Source organism: Anas platyrhynchos, chromosome Z, assembly GCF_047663525.1.
Source record: "Anas platyrhynchos isolate ZD024472 breed Pekin duck chromosome Z, IASCAAS_PekinDuck_T2T, whole genome shotgun sequence".
Classification (NCBI taxonomy): Eukaryota; Metazoa; Chordata; class Aves; order Anseriformes; family Anatidae; genus Anas; species Anas platyrhynchos.
This window is the reverse complement of record NC_092621.1, coordinates 23,655,944-23,680,429: the sequence shown is the minus strand read 5'-3', so window position 1 is coordinate 23,680,429 and position 24,486 is coordinate 23,655,944. Positions and strand designations below refer to the sequence as shown.

At 42.8% G+C, this 24,486-nt stretch overlaps 1 long non-coding RNA gene across 12 annotated transcripts in view; it reads right to left on the bottom strand.

Annotated features, from left to right (window-relative positions):
* The window catches only part of LOC101799584 (uncharacterized), a 94,848-nt gene that overhangs the window by 43,126 nt on the left and 27,236 nt on the right, over positions 1-24,486 (bottom strand). The gene's annotated exons all lie outside the window — the stretch shown is intronic.

The following is a 24,486-nucleotide window of genomic DNA, read 5'->3' as shown; positions in this document are numbered from 1 at the left end:
GGAAGTTAGTCTTACTGTGCAGAAAGCAATTTTTCAAAACAAAAATATGAAGTAAGGAACTCATTGGGGTCAGGAGAGGGAGGAAAGCAATGGAATAAATGACTGATGAATGAAAAAAATCTTACAGGCAGTTTAGCTACACTTCCAGAACACCAACTGGGAAAGGAAAGATAGCAAAAGAACAAAACTAGTGCATACTGAGCCAGGGATTAAAAATAATAATAATAATTAAAAAAAAAAAATCACTGTATTTTTGTAAATTATGCTGATCTCTTGCAGATAATTCTTGCAAAATTAGGAGTTGATTATAGTGAGAAAAGGTGCATAGGCATTTTGACACGAGGTTAGCATGAACACTATCTGGCCCATTGGCAATATACGAAAACAGAACCAAGTCAGAGATTATTTTCTTTCCATTGGATGAGATTTTAAAAGGGAACTAAAGATTTAGTGTGTTCACCAGAACAGAAAACATTTATGAAGACTCAGGTTTATAGAAGGCAGTTGTCCAACAGCACTTAAAACATCAAGAGTTCTTTAAAAATATTTCAAGTTACTAATGAAGAATGTTTGAAATGCAAAATCACCAGCCATTTCTGGAATTTTCATAGAAATAAAAGCTATATAGAAGTAAACCTAGAGGCTTCCCTTTACATGGTGGCAATATTTCACCAAAACCTGTACTTCTTATTTGTTTCTTCAGTGGTTGGCCTAAAATGTAATTTTATGACCAATCTGATACTTTGATCCTATGAATATAAAGATGAAGATTAATATTTTGTGGCTTTCACCTCATTTCTCCAAAGGCCTGAACCACAAGCACACATCTAACAACTTCTGACTGTGGTAAAGTTCAGTCCTTACACCTGCATGGACCCCAAATGCCTTAAAAAATAAAAAAATAAAAAAAAAAATAGAAGACTCAGAGTCTTTTATAACAAAATCACCATTTTCAGGCCTGAATAAATATATGAAGAGAACACCTAAAGGAAAGACAACATGGCATTTAAATAAAAGATCCATGAAAACATAAAATGCCTGTTAACCATACTGCCTGCCTGGACAGCTGCTAAATTTATGGTAGTGCTTTACTGTTTCATCAACACTGAGAAATTATCCTCCTGTACATTTTACTTGTACCCTACCACCTATAAAATACATTTGGTTTTCCTTGTTATCTCTTTTTAGTAGACTGTGTAAGAGGAAGGGCCTGACATTCCCAGAACCTCTGTTGCTTTTGAGGGATTTTCTTATTTACTGCGTGTTTATCACCAACTTTAAATATACCTGTGGATGGCATGAAACATGGTGACCCATCTCCACTGCCAGCTCAGCCAAGCATTGTTTTCAAGTAGGATGGGTCTTGGGACTCGATGTTAAAACACCCAGCTGGCTTCCCGTCCTGTCTGATATTTTCCTGTTGCAGCCACCACAGCTGATGCCAACAGCAGGACCCCACTGTGAGGACATAGCTCTGGTTGTCCCCAGCAGCCACTGTCTGGCAGCTGCACTGACTCTGATTTAGTCTTCTGCAGGAGGCTGCTCTGGACTGCAGAGTCTGTGTTCCCACTGCGCCCTTTGGAAGGTGTTTTATTCTGTGATGGGGTAGCAGTCACAGAATCGCAGAATCATCTAGGTTGGAAGAGACCTCCTAGATCACCGAGTCCAACCTCTGACCTAACACCGACCAGTCCTCCACTAAACCATATCACTGAGCTCTATATCTAAATGTCTTTTAAAGACCTCCAGAGATGGTGACTCCACCACTTCCCTGGGCAGTCCATTCTAGTTCCTAACAACCCTTTTGGTAAAGAAGTTCTTCCTAATATCCAAACTAAACCTCCCCTGGTGCAACTTTAGCCCATTCCCCCTCATCCTGTCACCAGGCACGTGGGAGAACAGACCAACTCCTACCTCGCTATAGCCTCCTTTAAGGTAGAGTTCAATAAAGAGTAGAGTGCCATATGCTGGGCTATGCCACTATAGTCCTCCACAAGGTGAAGGAGCAGGCAGCAGCAGAGCAGCCCCATGCTACAGGAAATGTCAAAGCAGATTCAGAGCCAGCCTGGTGCTGCACAGCACAATAGGTCAGGCCCAAGTAGAGTTGTGAGTGTCTTTTATTTTTCTTATTTCAATAAACAGCTTTGTTTTGCATGCAAACCGTACCATATTAAGTGTGAGATTTCACGATAGATAGCATCAAGCATCTCATGCATCTTACTCACAGGGTTTGGCACTGGAGATCTCCCTGACTACGGAGCACCCCTGGCTGTATCCTGGGAACAGCCTCTGACCGAGGTGCCAAATACTTACTTCAAGTGCAGAAAAACACCACAAGAAATCCGCACTGAAACAGCAGCATGTAAACACACATCCACACACTAGCTGAAATCAGGAAACTTCTAAAACAGGCTGGAAATATTCTCTGCTTCACAGTGGTATGGAAAGAGGTTGCAGGGGAGAGGAAATAGAGACCTATACTATAAAGAAAATGAAGAAAATGCTTAATAGACTTGTAATCTAATCACTATGAAAACCCTCTTTATACAGTGCATGAATGATACCCAGATATTAAAGGAAAATTTTCCCCTCCTCGTTGAACTGCTGAGCCCAGGATTCTGCTGGGTTAATGGGCAGAGGGGCAGCTCGAAGCCCCCAGGTCCTCAGCTCTGCAAGGGACCAGAGTCCCCCTCCACAGCACACCCAGGTTCAGTAACGTGTGGAGCCAGTTCTGTTTCTGGAGACTTCAGCCTTCTCACTACAAATGTAATCACAAATAATTGTCCTTTCTGAGCAGCAGGAAACTTGGCTGCTAGTGAAGCAGTGTTACGCTGCCAAGCCCTGCCTGTCCAGCAAGAGCCGTGGTCCTGCTGCGCAGATCCAGCTCACGGCCCCCCCAGGCAACCCCCTCCTGCTGGGGGCACACTGCTCAGCATCCCCACAGCCTCTCCAGGACGTGAGGGGAGAGCACTGCCCGCGGCATCTGCATTTAATTGGAACAAAAAAAAAAAAAAAAAAGGTAATGCAACAAGAGGATGTTAAACTCATTGCATCAGCTCCGTAAGGGAGATCTCCAGACTGAAGTGCAGGGGACCAAAGACTGACCCAGGCAGATCCTCACGCTCTGACACACTTGTGCCCTGACTCCAGTAACTGCTTTAAAGCAATTAACCCTGAACTCTGTAAAAGTACGCCAGTTGACAAAGCTGACTGTAGAAAAGTTTCAGTGGTGTTGTTAAGCACACCTGCAAGGAGAGCAGGTGTGTGTGCGCTCTGCGAAACTGTGGACAAAGGGCCACGGATTGATGTCAGGCTGATGCCCCAGCACCAGCCCTGCAGGAGGTTGTATGGCTTCCAGGAAAAATGCCAGGAGCCTTTCCCAAAGATGAGAGAACAAGTAGGAGATGACAAGGAATGCCTTTCAAAATGATGCATGGCACTTTTGTACCAGAAATGGTCTTGTGCAAGAGATCTCACAATGTTGCAGAAATCACAGATAATGGGAAAAAGGATGAAAGAGAACTTGTGCAAACATTGTCTCAAACAGAGGAATGACAAATGCCCTGGGGAGGGATCCTTTAAACACTTCAGTGAACTCCATTATAATCAAGGTGTAGGCAAATAAAAGGCCATTGTATTCACAAGTAAATCAAAAGAACTTTTGAAATGCTAAGGAGACTTGGAAAAAAAAAAAAAAAAAACACACAATAAGAACGTCTAAGGGCAGGCAAGACTTTCACTGCATGTGGTTAACAACTGACTCTTGCACTGGGAACAGGGAAAGAAACTTGTTCATTTCTTAATGTAGCACATCCAGGCAGATACAGCTGTCAGAACCAGGATGCTTTGCTAGTACTGCAGTACTAACGTGGTAACTGCACTGCCCTGATAACATGAGGTTGGGAGGTTTTCTTGATGCCAAAGGAACAGAAAATGTATCTGCCTGAGACAAAGGGAAGTCTTCAACAGCCTGGCAGGAAAGACAGCCTGAGAGAAAGATGTCTCAGATTTCTCTTCTGTTTTCCCAGGACTTGACTAGGGAATCTCACTCTTGTATGTGGTTGAGTTTGTTTGGCCCCAAAACCTGGATGAAAATAAAATATATTTGTAAAAGGAATAAAGGCAAAATATTTTCTCATCCCAGAAACTGGTCTTAATGCACAGTTGAAGCTGTTTGAAATGAGGTGGATGAGGGACCTAGGTAGGTTACAACTTGCAGCAGACTAGCCACAAATGAACAATAGGATGAAGATTAAAGCTATGTTAAAAATTGCTTTTTGTTCCATTCCTCAGAGTGTGCTTCTTTCGACTTGTCTTGTGAACTCTATTTCCATTTCTTGGCTAGCACGACAAACTGTATAAACTGACAAAAACCTTATGACAGCAGCTAAAATTTTATGCTGTATAATTTTAACTTTGCATTGTTCACTCTGCCCTCATTGTGTTGTACCTTATCTGATATACATCGCAATTGCCTCTTGGCAGGGGCAGTAATAAGCAATACACATGTTCTACAAATGCATAGAACTCCAAAGGAACTGGTTACATTAGCAGTAAAAATACTACAAGCAGAGTGGTCATTAATCCAAAGAAAAAGTACTAGCTGCTGTTCTCACAAAAAGTTCAAATCGTCACAAAACGTTTGCAAAATATTCCACTCTCAGACTGCTTTGGCAGTCGCAGTGGAAAATCGACGGGGTCAGAGGTCTCCGCTAAACTGGGCAGAGACGCTGAGCCAAGGCAGCAGCGTGCTTGAGGTTGGGATACAATCTTCTGACAATTCCTGTACGGAACTAGGCTGCTTCTTTGCACAAGGGAACCTCCTGCAGTAGGATTTTGCAACAGCCAGCTTTCTTTTAGATGTGGATACTAGAAGGGGAGTCAAGCATATGCTGGAGTGACTCTGCCACTGCAGCCTGAGACTAAACAACAGGTAAAGTTTCCCAATTAGACATGCTAATCCTCCTTACAAAAGCCAGACAAGTATGCTGTGCATTCATAGATTTAGCCAAAGGGCTTGCTATAGCAACCTTCTTATGGCGCATAGCTGAGACAACCCAGCTGTGTCCTGGCCTGAAGGGATCCTAGGTAATAAATGACAAGTAATCCCTTTATATTCGTACAGTGAGACTCTAGGTATGTGACCCCTGCAGGCCACTCCGTTTCCACTAGAAGTGGTGGCAGTCTGGCCACAGGACTGGTTAGCACGTAAGGCAAGAACAAAATGGAAAGGTTTTGCTTTCACCAAAAGAGAGGAAGGCTGACAGGCAGGAAAGCCTGCTCTTAGGCAGGAATTAATGACTCCTCTTGGGTCTTAATTCTTTAGTGGTGCTTCCCCATGCAACTCTCCTCTATTTCATCCACCAGGACTCACATTTGCACACTATGCAAGCCCACAGATATGGTGGGATGACACAGAAATGGAGCCAGGATGTGGCAGTACTGGGAAGAGAGGTCAGAGGGAGAGAGCTGAAACCCACCCCTCCCTCCCCCCACCCCCCCCTCCCCAAATTTAACTGTCAAAGAGAGAAGTGAACCACCTCGATGTGGTTCTCTCTGCTGCATCCCTCATCCCTGCATCTTCCCAGCTTGCTCCAGGCACCTCATCTTCGAATGGGTCTGCACGGACATCCTGCCAACATCAGATCTGCCGCACAGCATCTGGAGAGCCTGGAAGGACAGCCTGCAGATTTTATGCAGACTAATTGCACCATTTTGTACTCGCTTTCATTTGAAGCTTTATAGCAAGCTAATAGGTCATCAAAATAAAAGTCGTCTGATAATTCTTCCTTTACCTGCCTGAGATTCGTGGAAATAGCAATCAGCATTAAAACGCAGTTTCTGTCTCAGAAGCAAATTGCAGGAAAAGATGTGAATTAAGAGGTACATTTGAAAAAAAAAAAAAAAAAAAAGCCAGCAGCTTTTCACTGAACAATGCTAACAGGAGGCCTTTAAACACCATTGAAATATAATTAAATACATGTTCACCTCAAAAATGATTTTAAAGAATTAAGCTTTCCTAAAGCCATTCAATAAAGCCCCTTGGAGCCCATTATGAATCCTTTCAATAACATTTTACAGCCATTCAGTTTGGGACCGCTTTTTTTTTTTTTTTTTTTTTTTTTCCTGTTGGCTTGGTACATTTTCTTGAGAGCAAAATGTCCCACTGCCATTGTGTTAGCTTTGGGGGAAAAATCCAGAGCTATAAGCAAATGCAAACGCTCTTTTGTTTTCCCCTCATTGCCCGCTAAGTGCTTCACGAGTGTGGGTAACTGAACAAGTGACCTCACATTTGGACACACATAGGAAAGAATGAAACGTATGTTATTGTAAATTCTCCAGAGTCCACATGAGCAAGCTTCCCCAGATACTGCATTAAATGTCAGATCTTCTGACATTCTTATGAAGCCAGCGGGAGGTTTGCCATTGTCTTCTGTGTCAGCAGGATGGAGCCTCTAGTGTTTGTCTTCAGACGTGGTGGCTTCTCCATCTCTGCCAATGTCAGTAGAGCTCTGGCTACTTAGATTAGTTGAAGACCTGCCAAGACATGTTTATGCTCTATTGCTATTGAAGTCACAGCATACAAGAATTAAAAGAGAAAAAAAGAAGAAGAAAAAAAAAAAAGGCAAAAAAGAAAAAAAGCTGTGTTTAAAGGAAGTCCTGAAGGAATGTCCTGCACTTCTGGGTGCAGAGCTGAAGAGCATGGAAGTGAGTGCAGCAGTGCTGGAGTATGAGCCCTATGTTAGCTGCACAAGTGGGGATGGGAGAACCAGGAGGGAGTGACCCCATGGGACAGAGGCTGGAGAGTGAAGGTGTGAGGGCACACAAGGAATAAGGAATGCCACCAAGCCTCTGGAGCAGAGCGACTGCCAGGATTACGCAGGGATTGAGCCAAATTTCGTGCTGCTGTCAAAGCCACTGAGACAGCTGGCAGCAAGGACAGCCCTGCAGGACCAGAGAGGGCAGGGAAGGAAAGCGCACACAAACCCTTCCATTTTGTCTTTTCTTCCCCCTCCTCTTCTGCTTCCCTTGCTCACTTTTGATTTTTCCTTTTTCATTTAAAGGCCTAAATACTTTCAAATTGAATTTTGAGTTTAAAAGCCTTCCAGGCTTCCTGGAAAAAACTCATTTTAAGGAAAGTTTTGGCAGGTCCACTCCAAACCTCTGGTCACTGGGATCTTGTCAGAAGTACCAAGAGATATCATCTGCAATGGCTCATGGGCTTTAAGGTATTTTTGAGGCTTAGTTCTGTTTAAGAAAAGCCATTCCCCCTGCCATCACCTAAGCTGGAGTACAAACAAACTCTGCTTAAAATTTCAGTGCATCATTGTTTGCTTTGAATGTGGCTCTCTTGAAAAAAAAAAATGAAAAAGAAAAAAAAATCCTGCTGCTGTTTACATCTTGCTAAGCCTTTTTATTCAGTGCCAGACAAAAAGCACTTAGGGTGCAATGCTTAATAAGGGCAATAACTACACTTTATTTTGGAGTCAGCCCACCACAGAGAAGAGATGAAGTCCAAACAGCTGTGATGAGATTCGTATTCATAAGGATCCTTCAACAATATTTGCATTGCAATAATGCCATCTGCTTAAAGAATATGCACAGCATACCCCAGCGAGGTAAATAAAATAAAAATAATGCTCACAGTGGGAAAATTGAGACAGAGGTTTTAAAAGGCTTTCCTGAGGTCACAGGACCTGCATGTGGTGCAGACACCAACTTGACCCTCCAGTCCAGGGCTTAACCACAAGACAAAGCCTCCCCGCCAGCTGTTTAATCACTGTATACATAATCACAGTACCGCTGACATGGAAATGCAGGACTGCCATACGACAGGACGTGGAGCCTTGGGAATGGGCACATTGGCACAGGCATTTTATGGGCAGATGACCTACTTTTGATGAATTTTCCTGAAAAAGATGCACGGTGCCATGGCAGCACCCATGTCTCCATGTCTGCTCACTGAGAAGGAAGGGAGCTTTGGGCAAGTTGGAGGATGAGCCATCCACAGACAGACAGATGGACCCTGCCCAGGATGAAAACCTGTTCTTGGTTTCCTGAGCCATCATGGAAAAAAAATGACATTTTTTCCACCTGGGGTAGGGAAGAGAAGAAAAACAGAGTCTGTCCTTTCAAGCTTTTACTTAGCAATATTATTTTAAAAGCCACATTATTTTAAAAGCAACACCTGCTATGCACAAGTCTCTCACTTCAACCAAGTTCACAGATATTCCTGGAAAGGGAAATGACTCGCTATTGCTCAGTGTAATCACCAGGAAAAGCAGAGATTCCTTTCCAGTGCAGCCCTCTAATTAATACCACATTAAAGGAAATTTAAAGCAGGGATTAGACGGGGTTTCAACCCCTCTGAAATCACTCAAAATATCCCTACAGCTTTAGTGGCTTTGCATGCTGATGTATAAGGGGTTAATCCAAAAATGGTGCAGTTTACTGCAGTGTCATCACAGCAATAATTTATAAATAACTGCTTCAGCTTTGCAGTAAAAAAATGGTTGTGATGCTATGAAACCTCTGCAAAGAGAGTACACCGTGCTTGATTTGGATAGTTTATGGTGTATGGGCTGTTGCTTCCCTGGTGCAGTCCATCTTTTGCTTGTTGTTAGCCCAAACTGTTACAGATTTTCTTAAGTCATCTAAGAATAAAAGCACTGTTTTCCATCTGTTTCCAGGAGTCAATAACTCTTGAACACCTTAACTGCTTGGATCTAGAAGCTGCAAAATTTGCATATGAATATCTCCAATGGTCAATTAATTCAGGACAGGTTTTAGTTGGCTCAAACTGCCATCCTTTAAACGAAATTGCCCCATATAAATCAGCTTGATCATTTCGTGCTTGCACCGTTAAATGTGCACCGTTTCATAAGGAGGTAATCTTACCCACAGTCATCAAGGTGAATTAGATTTTTAAAACCCTGCAAGTAGGACATTTTCTTTCTACTAAAGTAAGTGCCTTTGCAATGGCCTGGCTCCTCTTCTGCTGGAGGAGCTGGTATTTACAAATATCATCCTTGTGTCATTTTGCTGTGCTTTGAAGAAGTTACGTCTGCAAAGCAAAGGCACTCACTCACATCAGAAACATAAACAGTCGCCAAAAATATGTTTGTAATTAACGGCCAGAGTCAGGAAAACATCCCTGTGCAGAAAGGTCAGTGAAGCATGTGTTTAAATTTAAGCACATGTCTAAGTTGCATGAAAGGAAGCAATGCTTCAGCATCCCTCCTCGCACTGCCATGCCCACTCTCTACCGGAGAAATCAGTGCTTCACCTAATGAGCTGAGCACAGTGCCTAAGAGGTGTCTTATGCATTAAAACGTCTTCCTAGTTATGAGTATGTGCTCCACTGTGTCCCCAGAAAAGTTTAAGAAATACAAACGAATGAGCCATCACTCCCAGATAAAAGATCCTTCATTTGAGCAAGATCCACACTTTTTTTTTTTCAGGGAATTGCTCTTCTCCATAGTTCTGGAACAGCTGGGGTCCAGCTGGCAAGATTTAGAGTAAAGTCAATGGTTGCCACCTGATAAAATACACTCACTCCCCAGCATGAAAAATTAGCAGCCTGCATAATGTTGGGTTTCATGTAAATAAAATAGTATGAAGTTTCAAAACCACCCTTCTAATTTGTTTTAAATTGGTATAATAATGACAGTAAAAAGAAGTTTTTTATTTTATTTTATTTTATTTTATTTTATTTTATTTTATTTTATTTTATTATTTTATTTATTTATTTCATGCTCTGGTTATATCAGTTTTTTTTTTTTTTTTCCAGATAAGAACATCCCCATTTAATTAGGGATAGTAATTGCTTTACTTTGTAAAATAATAGTTTTATGATCAAATTTGGATTGATTAGAATAACAAGCATCATGCTGTTTTATCCAGGACTTTCAACAATTCCATTTTACAATCTACTTAATGGTATTTGCTTAGCTCATAATCAACCCATAAAATTTGTCTGCCCCAAACATTTTTTTATTATTATTATTATTATTATTATTATTATTATCCTTATTTATCACAAATCATAGAGCTGTATGAATTCCAAAGATTTAAGGACTGATACTGTCCTGCAACAAACTTTATGTAATTGTGATACCTTTAACTCTAGCCATGTAATTAAGTTCATCACTGTACACAGATCTGATCTCTCCATGTGATATGTCCCAATTTTACAAATATTTGAGAACTCCTTTTTTTTTTTCACATTCAACCAAAATACAAATAAATCTGAGAACAAAGTAAAACCTTTCATGCAGTTTTTCTTTTCAAAATTTTCTCATTCTCTTGACACCTAGAAGTTAAAAAGGACTTGTCTTATACAAGTATGTCCCTTAGGTATGAAAAATAGCTAATTATCTAAACAATTAGTTAATTTCATAGCTATGATATTAAAAAAAAAAAAAAAAAAAAAAAAAAAGTTTAAGTCATTTCTGAATTCAGGTCACTATCATATTGTCACTTTATTCATCCCAAGACTCAGAAAGTGAAACAGAAAGCGTGGACATGAGGTTTGCTCTGTGCTGTAGAATATCAATATTTAGTCTGAAAAAAAACACATTCATGTGATTTGTATCTGCAGATGAAATAGTCTAAAAATGCTCCTGACACTTGACCAAAATATTAGTAGTCAGAGAATACAGCCACAGACACACTGGCTCAAAAATAACCCTGCATCTGCACCTTCTATCAGCACCTTCTTCCACAGCAAGGCTCTGACACCTCATCACACAGTGCATAACGAGATGTGGAGACATTCCCTCATGCCTCCGAGGATTGGGCTTGTTCCTTTTCCCTGCTGGTCTTCTGTGCATAGCACATGTGGGGTGTGGGGTCCCCACAGTCTCTTGCAGTACTGTCTGCAGCCCACCAGTGTCCCAAAGGTGCTTTGACCCCACAGGACTGAAAGACACATACACTGGCAGGAGGAAAACATGCACAAGAAGCAGGCAGCAGATATTCCCCATTGAAGTGCCAGAAACAGAAAGCTGAAAATTTGAAAGGACATATTATTTCCCAAAGCATGATCTGACCAGTTGTTTCAATTGCTTGTGGTGTGGTGTGGTGCTTTACTGGTGATGAATGTGGCCTAAAAATTGCTACTGGGGGAAGAAGTCTCTGCAGGAAACTCCCTGTAGACATCTGGGTCTGACTATTGCAATCCCATCCTCTGACTTACAACCAAGGTGCTAAATGTTTTCTCTGGAGGATGAGTAATTTGTTTGTAAAGTTTTGCTTCAGTTCAAGACAGTAATTCAGCCTGCACTTCTCTGAAGACAATCAGAATAATGTTAAATAAGAAAAAAAAATAGGGAAAAAGTTCTCAGCCAGACTTAATCCCAAAGACCACTGCAATTTCATCTGCTGTGATTAGTGGTCAGATGAGCACTGCTCAAAGAAAGACACACAAGGTTGAATTTTTTTGCCTGAGCCAGCTTCTCCTAGATGCAGCATCTGGTTTTCAGCTTGCAAACGAACTCACATTTTGGTTTGCTGAAGCACAGGGAGGTCAAGGGACCTGGCACAGATCTCCAAGTGAGTGGTGCACAGCACTCGTTTGAACACAGGTTTCACCTGGATTCCTAACTTCTGCTCTCATGTTCTAAAGAACACTTTCCATCCATCAGCCCTGCTCCACTCTGCCCACTCCCCAACAAACAAAATGACCAAACCTTCTTCTAGGCCAAGTTTGCAGTGTTTGTTTGTTTGCTTGTTTTAGCATTCAGCTAGCAGGTACTGCTACTTGTTGGATTCATTAAAAGCTAAATCTACACTTAGACTGTATTTTGAGCATGCTGGAATGGGGGAACAGTACCAAAGCCCCTCTTGTGACTTATGTCTCCACTTGGCAATCTTACAGACATTCCTGGATGGAAAAACTTCTGTAGTGCCTTGCCAAGGGGAGCCCAGAGCTGGTAACAAGGAGGGTTTCTGCTCCCCAAGCATGCCAAGCCTGGGGCAAGCCAAAGCTCTAGTGGGTGCTGGAGAAATATGTTTTTGCTGTTTGCCCTGGGCAACCTACTTCCCCTGTTGCACCTGGAAACATTCATTAGCTGATTAGTTTTTGGGAAGGAGCAACTCTCTGAGTACCTCTCTTCATCACTGCTCAGCTCCAACCTGTGTCCCAGGGGTTCCCTACTTCCCAGGCCCATGGCTGTAGAAACAGGCTGAATTGCTCTGGAACTCAGTAAGAGCTTTCAAAACATTAAATTTAAGAGGAGTAGAATAAGGGACAAAGCACTCCATCAAAATTGACATTACGTGCTTTTCTTTTTTTGTGGGGTGGGGGGAGAGGTGGAGTGGAGGTTGATCATCTAATTGGTGCTGTAATTGTGTAGGTGTCCCAGCAAGAAAAGCAAACACAAATGTTAATAAATGAGCTTGGGCAGAGACACAAGGGGAGATACTGTCCTTTGCACAGCACAATGAATCGTGAGGCCATGCACAGTCCTGCCTGGCCTCTACCTCTACCACCACAGCTGCATGTGGGTCTCCTGGGACTTGAACCAGCTTGGAAAAAGCAAACCCACATATCTAGTTCTTCATTTGGGCCAGAAAACTTCAGTTAAGAGTTTATGGCAACACCAAAGAACTGACATTTGCTAAATAAATGCACTGTGCATGGCTTAACCTGAATCTTGCAAGCAGCAGTCTCTGGAGATGATCTCCTGCGTGGGAATGAATGGTTGCAGTGGGAACACCAGTGCTGGCTGCTTCATGAAACGCTGCCTGGGACCACCTTCATGATTACCAGTTGACCTGGAGTCTACTGAGAAATGTAATCTGGCTTTGGAGATTCCTCCTGAAAAGCCAGCACAGCTGTGTGTAAGGATCCCTTCCTATTATTCATGGGTGCATTCACATTTTTGTCTAAAGCACCTTCTAGCAGCTGCTATTTAAAAAATTCTGCTCTGCAAATGCAATAAAGACCTTAGCTCTTTTTCACATCCTTGTATGACACTAGAATTCAATAAAACCTTCACCTCCAAGTGCACCTAAGATGCAGACTCTTTGTGCCTCCGGTGCCAAACAACTTATTCCAACAAAAGCTCTTTCTGACCAGGGCCTGTGGGATTGCACTGGAGTGCTCTTTCCTTGACAATCCTGGTTCAGAAGTGTCCGTCAAGTGACAAGTTACTCAGGCATGCAAACAACTTAATTCAGTCTATCTTTACTGAGCAGAATTATTCCATCAAAAAAAAATAATAAATAAATAAATAAATAAAAATAAACCGAACCAGCAAAGAAATTAAAGTTAATTATTTGTCTGAAGTTTGGTTGGTTGGTCACACTTTGCTACATTAACACCCAAATAAAAGTTCTCATTCTACTTTATCAGAAAGGATGTTCTGGTCCTTCAAGTTCACATAGCAGTCATCATTTTGCTTAATCCACTACAACGTGAGTGAGTGGTAGCTTCCATTGGAGCTTGGCTGGGCCATGCCTCCTCCCAACCAATCTCTTCCCAGTCCAGTTCCTGCAGCCAGCAGCACACCACACTCTCCTATTACAACACACCTCCATCAGATTATTCAGGACAAAAGAACTGATTGAAAAGAACTTAAGGAAGGAAGGAAGGAAGGAAGGAAGGAAGGAAGGAAGGAAGGAAGGAAGGAAGGAAGGAAGGAAGGAAGGAAGGAAGGAAGGAAGGAAGGAAGGAAGGAAGGAAGGAAGGAAGGAAGGAAGGAAGGAAGGAAGGAAGGAAGGAAGGAAGGAAGGAAGGAAGGTCTCTCTCCCATCCAGAAAGCAGAAGTTCTGCACATGCTTCTGCCTGTACCTCCATGCTTGCCTCATTGGGGGTGGGGGGCAGGGAAGGGTTATGTGACACACAACCTCAGATCTCCTGTAGCAATCTTCTACTTCACTTTTTGGGACAAAGCAAATAGCTATGTTTCTCCTGAGTTCAGTTCTCGACTTTGAAATACAGGTTTTGAGATGAGAAAGAGATACATACTTTTCCTAACTACACCATTTTTTTAATTTTTTTTTTTTTTTTTTTTTGTGGAGGAAGTGAACATTAGCCAAAAAGCAAAAATATAATCCACGAGTTCCTGTATTTTAACTGTCTCTCATCTTGAAGCAATAAACAAAGGTTAATCAAATACTTACTAGCTGAGTAAATATTTTTGCTCATATGTATAAACCAACCTAGGTCAGATTCTCGTGTTTTGGCTCTGTATTAAGAAATATGTCTTTGAAAAGCTTTTCAAGGTTGGTAGATTCAAAATTAGCTTTTTCCATCTTAACTCCATATGCTAAATTGAGGAACTATGCATATATACATACATATGTATATACAGACACTCTATATACGCTGCTTCTTACAGACCCTCCAAGAACTGTTTCTTTTTCCTCTAAACAAAGACCATCAGTCTGCTCATGAAAGTTTCCCTAAGGAACACTGCAGGAGAAAAAAAAAAAAAAATATTTGACAGGGGTCAGCATGTTCCAGTAAGGTAAAACGCTCCAGCTGCCTACTGACTAGGTAGAAGGATCTTTCCAACACACTTTGCAGATTGTTTCCAACCTAAATGATTCTACGATTCTACACCAAAATCTCCATTTAGGCAACACTCTCCCCTACAGCCCCCCATTTTGTGCATGAACACCTCTGTGGCTCACAGCTAGCCCAGGACATACATTTCTCATATCACACACCAACACAAAAAGAGCCCCAGGCTGTGGACACAGAATTTGTAATTTGCTCCAGCTCTGCAGAGGTTGTGGAATAAACCCTCAATTTCTTTTTAATCAGCCTTCCAATTTTTTCCATTAGGCCATTGGTCTAATGCTATGTTGAAGACCATAAAGGGCATGACCCAACATTTTCCCAACAAACTAGGGAAGAGGGAACAGAAAAGTAACCCCCTGGTCTGTGAGGACCTCCCAGAGGAAACCAGGCATGGGAGAGAGCAGACACCCTGCCACTGCCCCACCTGGACACAACACCAGACAATGATAACGTCAAGTGCCATCTGCCAGCACAACTATCTATGCCTTCCAAAATTGTGCTGCTCAGGCCCACAATATCTTTGGCCACATTTTGAAAGCCTTCCTTCCTGAGGATGACAGTCTCAGGTTTATTCCAAGCTCTTCCCACACTTTGGCAGGGTCACATGTGTTGTGGTTGGGCTGAGCTGCTTTAAGCCAACAGTTCTGCAGTAACCTTTGCTTCTGACAAATGATTGCTTTACGTCCTAAAAGAGATAGAGCAGGCCAGACTTCTGGGAATGGTTATCTGCCTACTGATTCTCTAAGACTTACTTTCTGTGGGTGAGGGAAAAGAGAAGTGGCTGAACGTTCATACCCTGAAAAAATTATACCTTTTCCCTTCCCTGCAACCACTGCTAAGAAGTACAACAGTGTTCCAGTTAGTGAGAGCCTTCAGCTTCCCTAGGAAGTAACCAAGCATGCAGCTGTGCCCTAACTATTTTGTAGGGGAGGTATTATAACTCATCTTCACTGGATATGGTCTAGGCTGTGGAAAACACCACCATTTTCCCCAGTTAGCTTACCTTGTCAAGGAAAGCAGTTTTCCAAGCCAGCGGATGGTTCTGGGACATACCTGAGCCAGTGACTTTGTATCCTGATAGCCATGCACAATGGTTGTCGTCATATTAGACGTCTACTTCCCAGGCTGTAGAACAAACCTCTTGGGAAGCCACTTCAGGTGTGGGATCTCCTTGCCACCTGCCTTTTTGGGGTTCTATGCCAAATCCACAGATTCTAGATAGATCTGACACATGTTGCTGGGAGGTGATGCTGCAGGTCAAGGCTCAACCAGAGGGACAGGGGAGGGACCTCTCCTCTCTAGGAGCCAGCTATGCTCTTTTTGTTTGGTGAGTAGGAGTGTTCATGCTTCACCTTACAAACAAACTATTAAAACATTTTAAACTGCAAGGCAAGACACCAGATTGTATTCTGTTGTTTATAAAATATAATATGAAACAGATCAAATAAAACAGATTGAAGAGTCTCATTTTTTTTTCTGATTGTCACCAATAACTTTGAGCTGAGGTGAAGAGTTTGTACAGTCACCCCATTCCTTCTTCATCCATTAGGCTCTGCGCCTCCTCCATGGGCCTCAGTGAATTCATTTCCCCCAAGGGACTCAGAAGCCAACTTTCCCTGCAGCTGTTTTTACTAAACTAACCTTTCATGGATCCAGGCCAAACCACAAGGAAGCAAGCCACGGCCATCTGCCCATTTTATGCCTTATCCTGGAGAGATACAACATTGCAGGTCTTTGTGTGCAGTGGTCTAACTTGGCTCTATCCCCAGGCTGGGATTTACCCAAAATCCACTCCTGGGAAATCCTCACGTGACTTCTCCTCACAGGATCTCATGTTAAGACAGCTTTTTCTCCTGTATTTGTCCATCTACTGTTAATTTTTCAAAAAACTTTTTATTATTTCCTACCTGCTGGCCATATTTTTGGGAAGGTGTGACTGCACCTCCTCAGTTGTGAAAAGAGACTGAACTGACTTCTGGCTGCTGTCTCATCAGAGGGTCTACCCCACCACAGGACTAAATCCCTTCCTTCCCACTATTCTTTTTGCATTTTCCCACTCCAGATCAATCTGAAAACCAAAAAGCTGTTTAAGCAATCTATATGTAAATAATGGCATTCTAACTGTTTCTGCAGGCATCAGTAAGACAATTAGCAGTGGAGCCTACATGTGGAGCAGCCTACCACAAGCTTGGTGGCCAAGATGCGTAGAACAGTAAAATGGAAGGCAGGTGACCAAATGGATGAGCAGACCATCCAGCCACCCTCACCCTCTCTGCTCCAAGCACAGGGTACGTTCTTACTGTCCAGCCAGCTCATGCACCCAAATTCGAACTCCCAGTCTTGGAAGTCATCAAGGTCTTTACTGAAGGACAGTGCTCCCTCCTCCCTTCCTGCTTGTGTATTCTCTTTCTTCCAAGCTTCAGTTTCAGCTTCTCCCCTTCCACCTGAAGCCTCATAGTTCTCAGCTACAATTTCAGCCACTACAGCTCCTAAGCTGGGGAGCAGGGTTAGGAAAATATCAGCTCTGCCTGCCCTGGGTGACACCTTGAGGTATGAACAAGGCGTGTCCCAGGATCCCTTTGCCAGGCTGCTGTCAGGGTGTGGATCACAGCTCTTTGCCTGTGTGAGACAGGGAAGTGTTTCTGCTGGCTTTGTCTTGGGCAAATGTGGACCCCAACTCTCATAACACCATTACCCACCTCTTAGGAAGTCAGTCAACCACAGGCTTTTTCCAACTTTCTTACCCTTCTTGAAACTTGAAAAAAACACAAACCACCTATTTTTTTTCCCCTTGCTATCTCCTTCGACTGATCTTTTTTTATCTTTTTTTTTTTTTTTCTTTCCATGCTGTGGTCACTTTATGGGAAAAGTGTGGTTGCAGAAAGAGTAGGTCCCAGTGACTAGACCAGCTGCCACAGCTCAGTGGGAAAGCTCTTTTCCAGCCTTTACACAGTCCCTCTGGGAACACATCCCCTCAACACTTAAGATTATAGGCAACTACTTTTCCTGTAAGAGTGAGCTGCAGTTTCTCCAGTGACTCTTCCAGCACTTTCTAAAGAAGCTGAGCTGCTATTAGAGACAGAGTCCTTCAGGGAGATATACAACCAAGCAGATGTTTGCAGTGGGACAGCGTAACATTTCCAAAACAAGCCTCTATTAGCCAATCTTGCTATATTTCTAGCAAGTCTATACCAGCTATGTTATTTCTCTCTCTTCACCAATGGCAAAATTTTAATAAGCAGGCAGTTTTCATTCCCCAGCCCTGACACTTCTGCCTGATTTCATGCCCCACTTGCGTTATTTTACCTGCGTCTGAATCCCATGGCTGGTAAACATGATGGGTGGCAGTAGGTTTACCAGTGTAAATATGTCAGGTGCCTGTGGTCATTAAAGGCCTGACTCAGGGCTAGGATCTCTACCAGATCCACTTGGCCAGCAGCTCTGGTGGATCTATTCAGGCCCACATGGTGGAGCTGGTGCAGTGTCATCACAGGGCACACACAGCAGTGATGTGGGTGCAGACAGGGGCAGTGCACAATCAGCCAGCTTGTGTACCCTGGCCCTGCATCCCCTGCTCCTCCAGGGGGGTATCACAGCTCCACCACCCCACTGCTCAGTCAGAAAGAAAACTGCTGCCCAGTGCTGCCATTTCTAACGGGGGCAAGCACCACCACCAGAGACGTGCTTTTCCACCAGCTTAGGCACTTAAACAAAAATATATTCGCATACAGGTGAACGTAGGCAGCACGTGTTTGCTGGCCTACACCGAGAACTGGGAGGCTTCTTTCTGTCCAGCTGCTTGCTACATTTGTAAAAGTTTGAAGAACCACCTTTTTGGAAAAAGCACAAAAAAGGTTTGTATTCTGTCCCTCCTGGATACATTGTCCTCTCCATGCCCATGAAAACCATAATTCAGGAGAAGAAGTTGAATTCATGAGCCTCTGGTAACAGGAAGGCCACAGCTCTAGGTGTAAACCTAAGTGCACTCCCCTGGTTGAGATCAACACTAGAGGCCAAAGGTGGATCCTCCCTCATGTTCAGTCACTCATGAAGATCGATCCATTTCAAACAGAGTCAAGAATGCCTCTGAACAATGTGTTCAAGGCTGGTTCAAAACCTCCATTTCCCTAGGAGGCAAGAGAAATTCCATGAATTTCCAGAATTTTGTCCAGGGTTATTCAAATGATAGTTGCAACCACTGGCCCTGAACCAGAGGTCTCTGAGTATACGCCTATATGTTTAGTATTGTTTCACATCAGTCTGTAGCCCCTCTCTGGTTTCAGACCTCCTTTCTCCTTTCATAGGCTGGAAGACAGAAGCCCTCCTCTGAGGTCTGGCAGGCCATGGAAACTGCCATTGCTTTTCCTACTGTGTCCTCAAATACCTGTACATAGGCTCTAGCCTCAAAGAAAACCCAGTGTATTTCCTGAGTGTCAGGTTTTTTGTTGTTGTTGCTGACCTTTTGTTTGTTTGGTGGAGTTAACAGCAGGGTGGAGACCAGAGAGCCGCTATCTACCTTGATACTGAAAGACATGCCTTGTTTTCTGGTTTTGAAGCCACTGCTTCCACTTTCTCTTGTTTTCCCATAGGGAAATGGAGCGTCCCCATCTGGCTCTGGGTGCCACTCATCCAGTGCCATGCAGACCAGAGCTTGACAAGAAGGTACATTCATAATATAGTTTTGGAAGTAAGAGGAGAAGTAGTCAGAGAAGCAGTCAAAAACTAAATATAGATGTGCAAGAAAAGACTTAGATCCAAGGCACCTACAGTAGCTAATCTTAAAATAATTTCTGTTATATGTTCAAAGCTATCTCCACAGGATCTCCTCTGAATTCTATGGTATGACTGAGAAGATTTTCTTCTGTCATTGCTAATTAAAGTGATAATCAACAGAAACTTGTGTACAGTCCTGCAATTAAGCAGTTTACATCTGTTTCATCAAGAGATTTCCTGGGGCATGTTTTAGCTTAGATAACTCTCTAGTAGTGGGATGACACTTCCCACACAATTCCTTCACATGTATTTTCTTTAATAGACCTCTTAGATCCCTTTCACCTTTCTGTTGCTTGCCTTCATCCCTTGAAATTCCCTTTATATGCCCTCATTAAGGAGGAATGTTTCCTGAAGCCACTAGAAAGTTTTTCTCCTCAGATACTGTCTTATAAAAGAGCAGTATGCCTCTCCCCATGAGAGTTAGCACAGCCTTGCTTGCATTTCACCTCCAGCTGTGCTGAGCACTGAGGCCCCAGTGTTTTGAGCCAGGTTGTAAGTGGGATATGTGGCCTGCTGAATCAGCACATTGCCTTGTTTCCCCAGCTTTGGCTCGCTCCCTCTTCCTTTCCCCCACCTTCAGCCAGTGCAGCTCTGGGTTATGCCTACACAGGCTTGCGCTAGACCCTAGACCTAGAGGGAGAGCTTCCAAATTGCAGTGCTGACAAAACCAGTCTGTGCTCAGAACATATGCCTGCACATCCACTCGACCGAGATGCCTTAGCACCAGCATCTTTCACTTACTGTCAAAAAGTGAGGCATTCTGTAAGATTTGCAGTGGTTAGTATGAAGCAGTGTCAGCTTGTGATGGAATGTCAAATTAACCTTTATATAGTGTTGAAAGTGAATGGAAATAATAGATCCAAGTTGTATCCAGCAGACACAAACAGCAAAATTCAGCTTTGCTCTGCCTCAAGATACTCAAGATGACTTTCCTTGAAAATTTAGTGTACAAATTCATCACTGTCATTTGGCACATTCAGCGTTGTTTTATCCCAGAAAAAGAGAGCAGCATGGACTGCTGTGAGGGCACGTGACACAAATGGAGAAAGCAATACAAATGTTATATTCCTCCTTGGCCAGCTGTATCTCTGACTCCTTAACAGCCAGCCAAATACAATGTGATCTGTCCTCCAAAAACATAAGAATTATAAAGTTCCGTAAGCACCAAGTGTGCAATTACAGCTGGATTTTGCATACAGAGTGCAGAGGAGAGTGATGTGGTTTCCTATGGCTTCCCTTGTGCATTTCTGCTGGAATCAAGCCCTTCCAATCAGGACACTACTGAGAGCAGTGGGAAGACACTTTGGCTTTGTTTTGGACTTAAGGTCAAGCAGGAGGCTCTGACCCCATTTCAAATAAGGGACAGGGGGCTGTGGCTGAGCAGCTCAGCTAGCAGCAGTGTCCCATGCGGAAGGCAAAACCCGCATGGGATGCTGCGACAGTGCCCACATGAGTTTCTCCCTGAAGGAAAGAGGCAGCCACAATGGCTCCTCAGCAGCTGGTGTGCGTCACTTTCAATGCATGTGCCGAAAAGTATTCATCCTGCCCCAAAACACATTGCCTTTTCAAACAAGGCAACAATTAAGTAATGAAACTGATATAAAAATGGTCAAAATGATCTTATGATCCTGATCACTCAGAGGTAGCTGTTCAGTATGTAAATCCAAATATAGCCATTGTCCACAGCTATAGGGCTGGACTAAAGACCTACAAAATTTCTGCATTGTGATTGAATCTCAAAAAGCCATTATTTGTAACTGTGTATACACACCCACTGGGCAAGGGGAAAAGACAGCAAAGGTGATGGCTAAGAGTCAGGAGAGGTCTACAGAAATTAAGTCTAGAATGAAAATGGCTGGTGGCATAAAGAGTTATAACTTAACTGGTGGCATGAGTTATAACTCATAACTTAAGAGTTATGCCCACCAGCAGCGAAGACAGAGTTAATGTACAGCAAATAATAAGGAAACAGAAAATAAAGGCAGTTAAGAAAGGGGGAGAACTCAGAAAAAAATGTAGGCATTGAAGCAAAGTGCCCTACTAAGAGCTGTTACAGAAAGTACACAATACACATATTTAGATACTGCATTGAAACATTTGAGTCATCTGCAAAATTATAATAATAAAAAAATTCAAGTGTTTGAATTCATTGGCTTGGTTCTAAAAAATGTGTTTCATTGAAAACCACAATGAAAGAAGAGCTATAAAAATAAGCTCCTCAGAGGGTCCTGCCCTAATAAAATAAATATGAAAAGATGAGCAAAATTTTATGACCATTTTGGAATCTGACTGTGATGTTCCAGGCTCACAGAGAGTATAAAGAAATTGCATGTTAGATTTGCCTGAAGGATTATTCCTTATAATGATAGCTGTAAATAGTATGCCTATTTGAAACCCTGAATGAGAAAGAGCAAAGCGTACTGTGTGACTCAAACACATTCTGCTCTTTACAAAAACACATCAGCATTATTATATCTAAAACAAGCCCAGGCAGCTTGTGAAAAATGTAGCAGAGCACAGGAACATGTCCACCAGTATGTTGTTAAAGTTGGGGTGCCCTGCCCCAAAAAAGCCTGAGGAAATGCCCGTTAAGGTTCAAACAGGTCAAGTGCCTCCCTCATCTACGTGGCTGAGTCAAAGCCTGGAAAGAAGTTTCACCAAGCCCTGCAAAACAGGATAGATGGAGTATTGCAGTTTGGGCCCAGGGCTTAGAGCTGCTGGTGGTCCCTGAAACTCCAGGGACGTTCAGATTAAAAAGGCAGGCCAAATCCATCACAAGGTGAGAGGAAATGGGAGCACCAACAATTGCATCTGACAGCAGAAAAACAGCACTGGCAACAGCTGTGTACAGCATTTGCGTACACAGGAGCACAGGGCCAATGGTCTCATGATGTGCAGGTCTCCAGGCACTGAGAGTCATGCTGCAACCCAGCAGCACCACCACCATCATCACGACCACCACCTCATTCACCACCACTGCTACCACTGTCACCACCACCACTGCAACCACCTCTAACCACCACCACTATCTCCACAAACGCACACTGTTTTCTGAGCACATTGATGACAAAAGCACCACCATGGTCACAGCCAGGCCCCAGCACTGCTCCTGGCAAGCAGAGGAAAAACAACCCCGCAGCTGAACCAGATGCACAAGGCACACAGAAGCATTCTCTGACTAAGTTTTGAGGGTTGTTGGGAGCTGTTAGAGAGGCTCAGCTTTTTCCTTTCTTCTTTCCTTTCCCTTGCCGTGCCTTGCCTTTTTTTTCTCCCCATGTCTCTTTTTTCCCCCTTCATTCAGCCACCAACACCTCTTGGTGGCTCCCAGGCTTTCCCATGGGCATCTGTGGGGTCAGCCCCTTGCCCTCTCATCTGTGAGTGAACACTTGTCTCTGCTGCTGTGGGGGCCCAGTGTGCAAATACTGTAGGAAGAGACAGCCTTTTAATGTCCCAACCCACTTAAATTTTGTAACACCTTTAAAACATTTGCTTGTTTTATCACTGAGATATCTGGCTAGTGATTTTTATTTATTTATTTATGTATTTTAGCAGCCAGTACTACTGTTCTTTGATGTGCACTTTTCAGGTAAAATATTACCTGTTGTTTTTTATCAGCCTTTCCTTCTGCATGGCTACCCTGTGGATGCAGATTACTCAAACACAACTTCACACCACTGTGCTGTCAGGTCGACCTGGGTTATGTTGGTAAATTCTCATTGCCTAACACCCTGCCCTAACCCAGCACACCTCCTGCATTTACCTGGGGAAAGACTAAACAAATATACATCTTTTTTCAACCTTTCTGTTTAATTTCTGTAAACTCACAGAAAATGCAGAAGTCACGTGAAGGAGCTGAGTGGAGGTTCAACATTTAGGTGCAGGGCTACAGCACTGAGCACAGTTAGAACATCTTTTTCATCAGCTTCTTTAATGGGGAGTTGTTTATTTTTACAAGCATGGAATCATATCTCAATGTTATTATTGAACACACCACAACTGAAACATCCCCTTCACACCTTCAGAGGGGATCTGCCTGTCTACGTTTGATAATGGAGAGTAGCCAAGCAGATATATAAGCAGGTCTCTCACTCGTGCACTGTGGATCAGCAGGAGGACTTTCACAGGGCTTCCTGCCAACTGGCAGTACTTCAATTTAATAATTCCATATAGCACTTCCCTACAGTGCACTGCAGGCTGTTGTAAGGCTTCATTAGCTAAGGCCTGTAAAACACTGTGAGTCCTTAAATAAAAGTGGCTGTTTTAATGTCAGATATTAAGGGGATGTTTTTTCTCAATGCAAACTTACTGTTCCAGCCTGGAGAAGCTAGCTCCCACCCACCCCTCAGTGCAGCCAGCTCTGGTAAGGACAGGCATCAGCTACCAGTGACAGTGCAGTGTTACCAGCACCATCTATGAATGGGATTGCCTGGAGTGGCCTGAAGGGAACAGTGGTACACTGGTTTCTTTCACAGCTAAAGGAACATTTCATCGATTTCTTAACAGAACTCATAATTTTCTCTATTGGCAACACTACAACAGCTAAACCTATTTGCAGGCCAGTCATGTCTTTAACAGAACATTTTATCCAATTACATTTAAAACCATTATAAAGACTCATAAGAAAAAAGTAACAAAAAAGAGGTAAGAAGGCTATATTTTACTGTAAGTGGAAACTATTGCCATTACTATTAACAGAACAATTCACTCTGAACAGTGGTAAGCTTTTAGTGGTGCATTAAATAAATAAATGACAGTTTAAATTAAAACATTTAATCAACTGCTAGCCTTTGCAAACCTTTCTGCACTTTGTCATCAAGGCTATGTATCCATTGACAACAAGGACCTTTTTGTCCAGTTTTGATGAGCAGAGAAAACAGCCCTCTAGCTGTGACACAACGAGCTACCATTCTGCATTGTTCCCTCCAAAATTAAATAAAATAATTAAGAAACCAGATTATTTAGAGGAGGTATGTATTGAAAATTAAGGGAATCATTCTGGTAAAAAAGAAGAATATATCTTATACACATTGGAGATCACTACTGTAAATAACAAGGGACAGTTTTTTACTTTATCTTGTCAAGCTGTGTCTATCCGTTTCCTAATGGCCACTGAAGTGCAATACCTTTTGCTCTCCCTAAAATAAAAAGCGTAGAGAAACAGACTTTTTACAGTGGTGGAGACA